The 10,373-nt window shown below is 45.9% G+C and overlaps 1 long non-coding RNA gene across 1 annotated transcript; it reads right to left on the bottom strand.

Annotated features, from left to right (window-relative positions):
• Positions 1-279: 279 nt before the first annotated feature.
• On the bottom strand, positions 280-6,722 carry LOC126531970 (uncharacterized). Its single transcript, XR_011894632.1, has 2 exons — positions 6,407-6,722; positions 280-426 (listed from the first exon to the last, which is right to left on the bottom strand). It is a non-coding gene; the product is annotated as an uncharacterized lncRNA (long non-coding RNA).
• Between the last annotated feature and the right edge of the window lie 3,651 nt (positions 6,723-10,373).

Raw genomic sequence — 10,373 nt, 5'->3', positions numbered from 1 at the left:
CATGTAAATGTTCCGTTAGCCTCATGAAGGCAAGAACTCAGGATAAAGATCGGCAGGACCGATCGAGCCTAAACGTTACACGCTTGTTATGCTGGTCCGGTAAGCGTCATCACTGACGCGTGCCAAGCTCGCTGAAGAATATGTTGTGCTTCACGGGATGTATGTTGGCTTTACGACATTGATCATCAAGGTGACGTTATGTTTGCTGACGGAATCACACAAGCACTTTTGTTGGCGCCATGGGAGTTCATTACAAAGTATGACGTGAGCACTGACAGCTTTGCATAATAAACATTTTATTTAGTTAATTTGTTCAAGATAGGAGAACACTATGTACAATGTTTTGTTCGTTGAACCGATTCCGCTGCGCAATTTCGTTGCTGAGGTGTGAACTTTCCGTAGGTGAGGGCAGTCCAAATGTGTGACCTGAAAAAAGGCAGGCAACGATCAGTGAAATACATTCAGAGAATTCCCACCGTCTTTCAAGGAGCTGCGCTCCTTGAAGCTGATAGTAGGTTCCTAAATGTATGTTTCAGGGAGGCCTATTTTAAAGGCGAAGCAAACAGCAAACATCGAACCATATATATATATATATATATATAATGTGTGTGTGTGTAAGAGTAAGATCCGCACGTTTGAACAACACACGTTTTGGTGAGCTAACATGTTTCCCGGTGAAAGTGTGTCCAGTGGGGCGTAGCGTCTACACTTGCAAATAGCTCTTAACAAAGAACAGCGTTCTTCGCTGACACCAATGAAAGCTTCGCCTAAGCCGATTAGCAGAGCGCGTAGGATCTGTATTTTTTTATAGTACCAGATAATTTGGATTAAATGCTGTGAAAGTGATTGGAAAGTGGTTTACCACACAAAATAAAATAACCACCGCAAGGAAAGCTTCAGTGACGGAAGACAGGTTAAGCAGCTCACACGGAGCAACAAATATACTCCTTTGTGCAGTGTGCCCACAATCACACGCACAGTCGCGCGCACAATCGGTTTACATGGGGTCCATGGTTGAAAACAAAAGAAAGCATAAATACAAGGGACACAGAAAGAAGTGCCCAATACGAACACGGTTACGAGAACACGTGTGTATAGCGAATTTTTTCTCCGTCCCTACTCTTAGCGCTGACCTTCGTTTGTAAATGTGAATCTAATCCAAGCATCCAGATTCGCAATCTTACTTGGAAAGACTATTTTGCTATGAAATTGGCGGCAGCATTAGAATTTTCGATACTTGCAGGCGCATCTTGCGCCGATAAATAACACTGTAACAGTGATTGGGTGCCGAAAACGGGTACCGAAGAAGATATACACAATATACGCCTTTCATTATAAAGAAATTTATCGAATATCGAACGAAAATTGAGTAATACACCAGTTGCAATAACCACAGTGAAAGGCCAGCGGCAATAGTAATCACTTCGAAGTCAATATTAGCAGAAATTTCTCGACGAGTGGTTGACATGAACAATTCTTCCAGAAAGACAACGCGAAAGCAAGCACATCGCAGGAAACCTTCCTTGAAACAATTTGTAATTTAATGGCCTAGGTTCACTAAAAACTTCATTCGCGGTAACTGCTTTTTAAAAATTACCCTCCACTGTTCAGGTTATTGCAATTTTTGTCAATAAATATTCGCTTCTTCAACTAACAAACCTCTGCTCAGGCAATGTTAACGCCTGTCTTGGTCGCTCATAGCGGTTACGGACGCTGAACTCTCCCTTATGCTATTTATTTTTAGTGAGAATTGCATCCAAGGAAATATATTGCACCGGCACAGCTATAAGACTTTGAAAAATGGCCGAAGCACCTGTGAAATGTATGACATTTATTTGTTGTTAATGGTAATTACGAATTCTCTATGTACACGAGCCTATCAGCGATGATATCTCCAAGGCCTACCGTGCAGGCTCCGTCGGGACTGTCATTGGGGAATAGCTTCTTAACTTGTTTTCTAGTTGCAATGAGACCACATTCAGATTACATAGGCTGTGTAGGTTCACGTTTATCTTGAAGCCTCAGCCAGAAAACGATTACATGGAGATTATGTGCTTCTAAAGAGTTACCACTCAATTCCGAGGAGACCACCATATCACAGGAAGTGAACAATTGTGTTCACCCAAAAAACCTTGCGTATAGCGTCTTATGTCCTAAATACACAAGAAGGGCAAGAGATATGGACGGTGCGAAAGCTAACGTTTTTTAATCTGTGTTCGACACATAAAAACTAGAAGTCATAATTTGCGTTCGGCATCACATAGACAACACCTTGTGGACAGCCATCTTTTTCGCATTCCTAATACAGCACTCACAAGCATGTCACAGAAATAATGATGTAATTTCCTTCGCCACACTTACATATACACATATGCGCTTATGCATGGTTGTTTCAAAAATTAAATCCTCTCATAAAACGTCTCATAGAAAACGTCGCATAGAGCCATTATGGCCTTTATTTGTGTTGTGTCTTCTTAGCGTACATTTTTCCCACCAGGAAAAGTTTTCAGGCGAATAAACAGCACTGAATTCTTCACCTAGAGCAACGAGGCGGCTTTCCAGAAAAAGAAATACATAAGTTTAAGGAGCTATGACTGATGTGACGAAATTCTTTAATAAAGGGGACAAGGTAAATCCTATACTTCCCATGTATTTTCGTGCATATTGTAGTGCACGTTCTTATATAGTTAAAGGAACTATGGGCCACATGTTTGTATCCTTTTGTTCAGTACTTTCTCTTGTATCTACTGAACAAAAACTATACTTATGCAAAAATTTTAATCATTAAGGATTTCTTTCTTTCCACACATAATTTTAGACGGATTCTTGAAAATTTTCTTATCATCAAAAAATACTATTCACTGTAGAGCCTTAATTTTGGTTCAGTGTATTGCCACGTAACCAATCAGCGTGCTATCTTTTGGCATATTGAAAATAATGGTACCGACATAACAAATAGACATGTTTTGAGAAAATTGAGTTCAAGGTAAACAATAAGTTCAATCCCACGCTTTTCACTGGGCCAGCATTTTTGACCCATCTTACGAGCCATTTTAGGATGAAGCGTGATACTGGAAAATATGCAGAAAACAATCTACATTGACATCTACAAAACAATCACATTTTTCAGAATTTTCGCTTACGCTATCCTGGGCTACGTGCTAGATAAAAGTTTTCTTTGTTTGCCTGAAAGAAGTCTGCTAATGCACGAAAAATGTTGGCACAAATTACATATGGGACCCTTTGTATCAATTCATCCACATCTACTTGCACAGACGATGCCGATAAATATAACCAGTATCGAAATCATGCAGCATAGTTGTTTTTTTGTTTCGCTATGTTTTTTTTTTTGCATTTATCGCAACGCTGCGCCACGTATGGCCTACGCGTCGAACAGCACGTTCTGGCACGATGCTCTCAGTCGAATGACTCGATCATATGACGTTCTATGCTTTTTAGTCCTCTTTCTCTTGACTGGATCTCACGTGCCGCTCAGTTCGTCCTTTTCAAAGCGCGCCACTTGACCTGCTACAACCTCCATCTCCCCTAGAATCTGCAGTTCGGGGTTGTAGCACTTAGGTTGGCTAGCACGGGCGTGGAAAACGCAGTTTCGTATTTTGGCGCCTAGTTCGGGAATAGCGGCAAGACGAAAAGTAATGGGGCTTAGAGCCTGTACTAGACGAAATGGACTGGCGAACCGGGCAAAAACTTCTGGCGACGTTGCGGGACACGCTGGACGCGTCGAACCTGTGCTAGGTCTCCTGGTTCAAACGAAGGGGAAGGGCTTTGCAGAGAAGATGAGCGCAGTTTTGCCTGTTGGGGCGCTATGGCCAGTCGAGCTCTGAAGCGAGTCTTTCGAAGAAGTTCGGAGGCGCTGGCACCAGGAGGACTGTGGTGCAGCGTTGTGTGAGAACCAAAGAAACTTTGTTTGAGAAGTCTCGGCGTCCTTCTATAGATGAGCTTGAATGTTGATTCTCGTGCGACCTCTTACTGGAACGTATTCAGTGCGAACGCAGCGGCGGCAACGTATTCGTCCCAGTTGTTATGAGTTGGACTCAGGTATGACAAGTTGGAGTGTCCTGAGATATAAATAGTACCGATTGTGGCGTGGCCACCACACGACGGGTAGGCACGACTCATTTTGACAATGCCGGTGCTAGACTAGAAAGCTTTCATGACGACGCTTAAGGTTGCGTACCTCATCTGACAGTTATCGGATGGGACAAGAATTTCTGCGTCCTGTAGCTGTGCTGTGCATAAATCACGGATTGCGCGAGCTGGTTAGGACAATGGCTAGAAGTTTTGTGGAATCAGGGCTGCCGCCTTTAGCCCTGACCATGTGACCAAAGTAGGTGACGTTGGAAAAATCGAAGAAGAATTTCGAAGGCTTAATATGGAAGTGAGCTTCTTCGAGCGCCTTCAAGACGATTTCCAAACATCTAAGGTCTTCAGAAAATGTACGCGCATAGACAATAATTTTGTCCAGGTAGACCAAAGCCATTGATGTCCATGGACGTGGTGTATTAGTCGCTGAAATGTAATAGGAGCGTTGGAGAGACTAAATGGCAGACAGTTAACCTGGTACAGTTCCTCCGGCGTTGTAAAGGCAGTTTTTTCTGCGTTATTTAGTAGTAATGTACTGTAGCATTGCATTTTCCCGAGAGAAATTTCCGAGCGGTAGCCGAGTTTGTCGAAGGCTCGAACGTTCGCGGGCAGTCCCGAGCAAAATGTCGGCCGTCGCCACATAGGTAGCACCAGAGAATTGACGGCACCTGACGGAGCCGTCCCGAAAAAGCATTATGTCGGGCTATTGACGCCGTTTCCACTAAGGCTTGTCTGTATGCGTGGTCAGCTTTTTACGAGCGCTGCACTGTTTCCAGCTCGAGAGCAATGGCAAGAACGGATGAGCTCTCTGTTAGGTGAGCAAGTCGTACAAGCCGCTCGTCGTGGCTGCCACCGATAGTGACGACAAAGGTGTTAGCGGCAATGAGCTCCATGCTAGTGGAAGGGCAGCCTGAGAGGGCCTTTCGCCAAAGGCTGTCGGTGTAAGCAGCGAGCTCTTGAAGTTCACGTTGACCTTGACGGACGTGTTTCAGCTGTGCGAGGTAGAGCTGATGGAGGTCGTGGTCACCAATTTTGGTAGCGGCCGTCGAGACCTTAACTTCGTAGTTGGAACGGGTGATTGTCGGTATGTATTAGGGCTATTCAGCCGCCGCGCCACAGAGTTGTGCCACAAGTACCTGAGCTTTGTCTTCAACAGTCCAGGCATTTAGATCAGAAGCGGACTCGAATTGCGTGCGAAACGCTGCCCACAATGAGGTGCCATCAAAGGTAGGTGGATTGAGTTGTGCTGCAAGAAAGTGAGGCTGAGTCGAAGTGGAAACGCCTTGGTCTGCCGCGGGACACACAGGAGAGTGACGGTCCGACTTTGTCACTATGACAGAGATTCGCACAGCGACGTCTGCGATGACGTCATCAACAGCCGATGCACATTAAGCGAACGCGGTCTCGAGAGAAAGAAGGCTAGTTGCAAAGCGAGTGTCCAATTATTGCATAAGCACTCTGCGGTCAGCTGCAGCTAACGAAGCAAGTGCCTGGAGGGAGTCTGCCAGCGACGGTGACTCACCACTGCTTGATTGACAAGATGGATAGGGCGCACGCTCGACAGAAGGCTGCGTATGAGCTAGGTCATGTGGAATGTGTGGCGCCTTTATCGATGTCGGAGCTGCGGCGGGTTCTGCCATGGATCCCACTGTACCTCCAGGACTGTCGGCGATGCGTCCTTCTCTACAGCCTTTGTCTGCAGGCCGTCCGCTGTTGCTCTTATCGCGGTAGGCTTGCTTCGGGTGCGCATGGCTCAGCGCTGCCAGCAAAATGTAACGTCGAACAGAACGTTGCGGCACTACGCTCTCATCCTAACGACACGATGTAGATGTAGACGTAGATCCTTGTGATCTACTTGCATGTACGCACTCTGGAGGATTGCGCAAGCTCTATCCTTTTGTCCTGTTTCTCTAGAGTGGCTCTCACGTGCCAGTCAGTTCGTCCTTTTCGAAGCGTGTCACTTGAATCGCTACAATATTGATCATCCAGCGAGACAGATAATGAATGATAGGGGAATATAGCAGGACCAGCGCTTTTCCTGGTTGGTGAGAATATCAACATTGCTTCCTGCATTTTTTACACTACCTTTCTTTCAGTGTTTCTTCCATGGCGTCATTGTTCACTAATCATTACACTTTACGCATATATTAACCATCGCCAATTCCATCACTAATGCACTGCAAATTTGCAAAGACTACAATTCACAAAAAAACAGCCGTGTACAGCCTATCGTAGCAGCGTTTCACTTATTAAGTTCTGAGCAAAGCATATTCACAGATACGTCACACTTCTTGGCGCTTACCTTTCGCCTGGTACTACGAAGTTCTTTAGGACAACTAGAAGCCAGGACCAAAGCCAGGACCAAAGCCACCACCGTAGCCACCGTAGCTTCCGTGGTATGTGCCGTGGTAGGATCCGCTATAGTGCCCTCCATATCCACCGCCATATCCGCGTCCGTATCCGCCGTGAAATGCCACTGGATAGGGCGCACCGTAGTAGCCGTACCCTCCGCCTCCACCACCACGGGCCAGACTGGCACCAAGCAGGGCTCCCGCACCAAGCCCGAGGGCTCCCAGTGCGAGGCCCTTCAGCAGGATGGCATTGGCCACCGACAGGACCAAGCCAATCACGCAGATAGACAGCTGAACAACAAAAGCAGAGAAACAGAACAACAGATTCAGTTCTTCGCAGCACAAAATACAATATAATCTTTTGCTATGAACATACGTTCAACTAAAGCTAATATTTTGTCTTGAACTACCAAGGAATACATCAACTATCAGTAAAACAGCAAAAACATCAACCGCTTGACTAAACATAACCTCCATCTTTATAATATTAAAATTAATGAAGCACTTTTTTGCCCAGCGTTAGTTTTCAAATTTGTTTTCAGTACTTCATCTGCTGCGCCTTCTCGTCGTTACTGCTGTAAAATTGTAGCCTATTTTCGTGGTTAACTAGTAATGGTGATAATCAATTTCGGTGCTGGAAATATCTTGGCTGCCTTCAGAACAGGGCAGTACAAGAGCATGGCGCCTGCAATAACATCAGTTTTCCCTTAATTTTGCTTCCTGAAGTTGCACCTTCTTATCCTATCAACAACCGCGGCTGGTAGAATTACGGCTGGTGGGAAAAGATAGGCACACTCACCAGTGCCTTCATGATTCGTTGTTTCTGGGTGCGGAACTAAGCTGTCGAAGTTCGAGGCCTCTTTTATATAGTGGTCTTGTTCTCCTACTTCGACACCACGACATTACAGCTCGCTCTTGACCCGTTGCACATCGTTGAAGCGTGACTCTTTTGTCAAAGGGGAATCATTGTGTTTCGTTCCCATGTGGTGTATAATTGAGCTTAGAATTATGCCTCGCTGAAATCATTTCCAACTGCGATGTGTGTGAAGACTACTTGAGACACTTTGGCGACAGGTCATCGTACAACGTGCCCTGTACAGCAGATTCCCGCCATAGTGTGTAAAACTGTAAACTAAAATGAAGTGATTGCCTTGGAGATAAGCTGTGTCCACTATGGGCATCTCATTGAGACATTTCGGTCGACTTACGTAAAACTAGGGCATTCCCGGTCGTCCACACTGAGGCTGATTCCCTGAAAATGTTGTCAGTCTTCTTTGGCTACACTCACCGAGCTAGACGCAGTATAGCTGTGAACAGGAAAACGTCAGCAAGGTGTACGTATCGTGCATTTAGATGGATGAGGAAAACTGTATATCAGTCGTTTCTGATCAACCCGCTTCTTTCTTTCTTTCTTTTTTTTTTACTCAACACCTTTTGAAGCACTTGATCTCAGACGCCGTGTCTGAACGGGGTTGCTGGAGTGTATGTTTTAAAAGAAGAGGTGGCGGGCATCTAGGTTCGAACGAGAACATGCGCTTCGTGCGAAATAAAATCTATTGCCAATATGCACCACCGTTCACGATAACACTGATGCAGAGATCTCCAGTATAGGTAAATAATCTCAACCGAGCACGGAATGAACTGATGGATGCTATTAGCGTCCCCTTTCCAACAGGCCTGCTGCTCCGAACTGCTTCAAACAGCAAAAAATAAAAATAGAACGGCCGTTGTATTCACATCGAAACCAACCAATCCAGTATATCACAGGCGAGAGTAGAGCTTATACGTTCGCAGGAGCCCATCATGCCTAGAATCACTGAGAATAATGACTGCCTGGAAAGTCTACAATGTCATACTGTCATACTACAATGTCATACTGAGAAATTAGTGACAGATGCCAAAATAGAAAACGGGTGCAGCGAGAGACCGCAACGCTTCGCCGGTGGCTTGACGACGTCGAAGAAAGATCACGACGAGGAAATCTCATATTCTTGGAGATATCCCATAGCCCGACTGAGAATGCACGTCAGTGTCAAGAAACAGTTAGCGCCATTGCCTTAGACAAACTGTATTTACTTTTACCACTTGATAGCATAGAGCATGCTCATAGAATCGGGAAGCTGAGCTGAAAGTGAAGCTGAACTCATTCAAGACAAGCTAACTTGTATCCTAAACGGTCTGGTTTCAGGGGAACATCATCAATGTAACCGAAGACCTTTGCGCTGACATACGTCACGCCCGGGAAAGATTTGTGGACTTCGGTAGAAGCTTGAACACTATATATATCAAAACGTTTATTTAAAAGAAAAAAAAATGCAGAAAGCGAGCGGGTGGAGCCCCTAGTCCAGGGCCCCACTGGCTTGAGCGGTCCGCCGTGCCTGGTCGAGGAGCGCCAGTTGCATCTCCCGATCCTCGCTGGCGAGCGAAGTCTCCCACTGCTCCCTTCCGGAAAGTTTGCCGGCTATTTTTGGTGTATTAATTTTGGGTGGCCTGTTGTGGCAGTCCGACGTAATGTGGGCGAGAGTTGGCCGCCCTCCGCACCACGGACAGCGAACGCTGTACTGCGTTGGGTGAATGGCATTTTTCAAAGAAAGGTTTGGAAATGTGTGCGTCTGTATTCGGCGCCAGTCATAAGAGTCCTGCCTGGATAGGTCAGGGTGTGGTGGACTGTACTTTCTTCGCTCGCGCCGCTGGTGCTCAAGGATGTCTCGTGGTAAAAAGGGGTTTTCGTCAGAGTGGTCGACCGCTCGGTTGACAAAAGCACGAGCTGCGCCGTCCGCTCTCTCATTGCCCTCGAGTCCTGCGTGACCCGGGCACCAGATGATCATGTGTTTCTGCGTTAGGTTGGATCCTAATAGGTGAGTGGTGCTGTGTGGTAGCCTCCCGGTGAGGAATAGTCTACATGCGACTTGGGAATCTGTAAGAGTTATCGACGATTGTCCCAGAGCGTCCTTAGTTTTAATAGCTAGCGCGATGGCTGAAGCTTCTGCGGTATTCGCAGATGCAACTCTAGCCGTGGCGCAAGTCACAAGCCCTTGATTTGCGGCCGCTCCTACCACTGCGAGGGCGTATTTGTAAGCACCAAATCGGGCGACATCTGTGTAGACTGTATCCGGGTTTCCACCGAATTGCTGCATTAACTTTCGAGCTCGAGCACTTCTACGTCCCCGGTGGTATTTTGGACTCATGTTCTTAGGGATTGGGGCTACTATGATCCTTTCACGAAGGACTCTGGGCAGAGATTCGAGTTCTTCTCCCGCATACTGTGGACGAGTAGGGTAACCCACGCGGCAATGTAATTTTCTGCCAGAGGACGTCAAGCTAAGCCGCTCCCGTTGAGATATGAGCGTCGCTGCCCGCAGCTCCTCGTAGTCGTAGCCTATTTTTGTAAGGAAAGTCCTACAAATTTAAGACCGACGAAATTTCTGTTATCGAAGTTATACTGACAGACAAGCGATCAATGCTGTCACGACGTCTCCAGGAGCAACGTATTTCGGGCGTGTCTATGGGGGTAAAAATAGCCACACAAGACGGGTGGTGGCCGATCGACAACAGCATCCATAATTTTTAGCAACATTCGCAGCGTTTTGCATAAAACAGATAGTTTGAAAAGTTTAATTAACAATTCTGGAGCTGATATTGTTTTATTAGCGGATACCAAATGTAGACATGTGAGCTGTTTCACTGCGACAAAAAAATTTGCTGTATACAGGATACACCGCGCCGATTGGATAGTCAGTGGTGTTTTAATTGCTACTCACTCTAGTTTTAAATCGTTCCTTTTGAGTGCTGCTACTAATTTGGAATTACTCCGGTGCTATGTATCTACTGGGTTCCAAAAATAATCATAGGTGTCTGTGATCGTCCGCATAATCCCGATTACGATTTTGCGGAAAAAATGTATGACACCCTAAACGA

The sequence above is a fragment of the Dermacentor andersoni genome, chromosome 5 (genome assembly GCF_023375885.2).
Source record: "Dermacentor andersoni chromosome 5, qqDerAnde1_hic_scaffold, whole genome shotgun sequence".
NCBI classification, from domain to species: Eukaryota; Metazoa; Arthropoda; class Arachnida; order Ixodida; family Ixodidae; genus Dermacentor; species Dermacentor andersoni.
Note: the sequence above shows the minus strand (reverse complement) of the source record. Positions and strands in the feature narration are given on the sequence as shown.